General features: G+C 34.2%; 1 non-coding gene across 1 annotated transcript; it reads left to right on the top strand.

Annotated features, from left to right (window-relative positions):
- Positions 1–2,497: 2,497 nt before the first annotated feature.
- On the top strand, positions 2,498–2,599 carry LOC122118575. The gene has a single exon (XR_006149409.1). It is a non-coding gene; the product is annotated as a U6 spliceosomal RNA (small nuclear RNA).
- Positions 2,600–3,136: the final 537 nt, after the last annotated feature.

Genomic DNA, 3,136 nt, shown 5'->3' with positions numbered 1-3,136 from the left:
TTGAGATATCACCTCACGTAAGTTAGAATGGCTATAATCAAGAACTCTAAAACCAACAGATTCTGGAGGGGATGTGGACAAAAGGGAACCTTAATGCATGTTTAGTGTGTGTGTAATCTTGTTCAACCACTTTGGAATGTAGTATGGAGATTCCTCCAAAGACTCCACATAGAGCTTCCCTATGACCCAGCAATCCCACTTTTGGGCATTTACCCAAATGTTCACAAACAAGACCATACTAAAACTACCAGCACAAATATATTTATTGCAGCATTACCATAGCTAAGATATGGAACCAACCCAGATGCCCCTCAGTAGATGAATGGATGAAGAAAATGTTGTATATATACACAATGGAATTCTATATCTCTATCTGAAAGAATGATATTGCCCCAGGAAATGAAAACTTGGAAAAATTATATTAAGTGAAGAAAGCCAGGTCCAAAGAATCATAGGTCCCATGGTTTCACTTATTAGCAATTGCTAGTGTATGTCTGAGACACGCAGAAATTGTTAGCTAAGTTGATGTTAGGTGAAATGAACCGCAAGATAAGAATTCAAATTTATTTTTCTTTCCTGTAATTATTTCTAACATATTTATAAGATGATTTCTTTGTTACTTTGTATGTCCCTCCCACATGGTATAACCCCTGTTTTCACTGTATTTGATGTTGGTATAATTTGTGGAGGGGAAGGGAAAAACATTTTTAAATAGGGATACAGGTGGACCCATTGCAACAATGGGATATACAAAACATTATGTCGAAAAAACGAATTTTACAACTTTGGGTGGGGGGAAGTGGGATGGGGAAACGGGATGTAAGGGAGGTGAGATTGGAAGGGATGGTAAGGGGAAACAAAGGATTATGCAACAATGCTTGATAAGAAATGTACTCATTACCTTGCCCATGTAATTGTAACCCCTCTGACTGGTATTTTCACACTTAAAAAAAAAACAGGATAAACCATAAAATATAAAGTGATTTTGATAAAAAAATAAAAAATTATTCAGAATAAATTATCAATAAAAAAACAATCTTTACAGAAGCAAACTCTCAGAGATATTACATGACTTTGTAAAGGATAAAGTGGCTGAATTTAATATAAGTTTAGAAGTATGACCATTCAAAAACATAAAAAGATATTCTTTATTTCATTATATAACCCAAAGCAGAAAGTAAATGTTGTTTAGATGATTTTTTAAAACACAGTCTTTCAGGTGCTGGGAGGGTGGTTCAGTGTAGAGTGCTTGCCTTGCATGCATGAGGTCCTGGGTTTGATTCCTCAGCACCACATAAGCAGAAAAAGATGGAAGAGTTGCTGTGACTCAAGTAGTAGCACTAGCCTTGAGCTGAAGAGCTGAAAGACAGCACCCAGGACCCAGAGTTCAAGCCCCACAACCAACAAAAACAAAACAAAACAAAACACAATCTCTCACTTTTGTGTGCTCAACATTGTAACACTAGTGCTTCAGTCTAGGGCTAAGATTTTAGGTGTGGACATTTATCAACACTCCAGATTCAGATTCTAATTGATAAAATGTTTAATCAATGTTTTGTTTTTACTAATTTTGCTTTTTGTAAATTCACATATACCTATAAAAAACAGAGTGGCCATCCCAATAACATTCTCAAAGTACTTCCTAATGATGACTTACAAAAAGTTGTATTATATTACAACAAGGAAAACAATGCTACAAATAAGGAAAACCAATACATAAATATTAATGATTAATAAAATAAAAAAACAAAACAATTACCACTGTTTCCAATATTTGAAATGTACTACATATTCGATTTATTATTTTCTCATATTGCTGTACATTTAAAACTGCCTAAGTCTATGATGTTAAACCAGAATTTTATAGGCTATCAATAGCCTTTAAAGTTACTCACTAAGATTATTATTTATGGTTCATCTCATCATTTGTATAAGGCTTATACCATCATTTGTTCCTCGCTAACATATAAAGTAAGGAAGCCCTTAAATTTTAGCAGAAACTGTGAAGGTAATGTCTTAAATCTTCACTCTGCTTCTTTACACAAACACTTTGCAACTTCTCACTAGTACAGTTTCTATAAACTCTGAAATGTACATACTTAGTAGTGTATGACTGCTACCATGAATCTTATATGCTTTGTGGAAAAGTTTTACAACCTGCTAAATAGTCTAAATTTTGGCATATATGAGCAAATTCCCAAAATTAAACATATTAAAAACATTAAAACTTTTAACAAATCTTAACACTTTCTATAGTGTTCATTATCACAGGTTCCTTGTACAGAATAATTGAATTCCTCCTCCAACACATGCGTTGAACAACAAATGTCTGGAATTATTTTGTTTTTGACATGTCAATCTTGACTTTATTCTTAAATGTGTTATTATGTAAAAAATACATGGTTCTAAAATTTCACCACAATTCTTTTGAATTTAACTTGTGTGGAATTATCTACTTTAAGAAAATCAATTACACTTTATATATAAAAAATGTTCTGTGCTCAATTCAGTAGTACATACACTAACATTGGAACAATAAAGAGAACAATAGCCCCTGACTGAGGATGACACGCAGGTTCGTGAAGCATTCCCGATTTTTAAAAGAACAGATGCTGGATGGGCTTTGGACAGAAGGGAATCTTAATGCATTTTTGTTGGGAGTTTAAACTTGTTCGAAGACTTTGGAAAGTAGTATGGAGGTTCCTCAAAAAACTACATAGAGTGCCTCTAAGACCCAGCAATCCCATTTTGGGCATTCATCCAAATGATCACAAACAAGACCATACTAAAACTACCAGGAAAACTATGTTCATTGCAGCATTATTTACCATAGATAAGATACATAACCAAACCCGATGCCCCACAGTAAATGAATGGATCAAGAAAGTGTATGTATTTGTGTGTGTGTGTGTGTGTGTGTGTGTGTGTGTGTGTGTACTGCAATTCTATGCCTCCATCAGAAAGAATGGCATCACCCAGTTTGCTAGGAAATGGAAAGACTTGGAAAAAATTATATTAAGTGAATTAAGCCAGGCCCAAAGAAGTGAAGTAAGCCAGGCCCAAAAAGAAACATATATCCCATGGTTTCCTTATTTGCAATAACTACTATGTGTCTGAGACAAGCAGAAAACATCAT

Source organism: Dipodomys spectabilis, unplaced genomic scaffold (assembly GCF_019054845.1).
Source record: "Dipodomys spectabilis isolate Male_0828 unplaced genomic scaffold, ASM1905484v1 ptg000155l, whole genome shotgun sequence".
Classification (NCBI taxonomy): Eukaryota; Metazoa; Chordata; class Mammalia; order Rodentia; family Heteromyidae; genus Dipodomys; species Dipodomys spectabilis.
The sequence above is the reverse complement of the archived record's forward strand: the minus strand, read 5'-3'. Positions and strand labels throughout refer to the sequence as shown.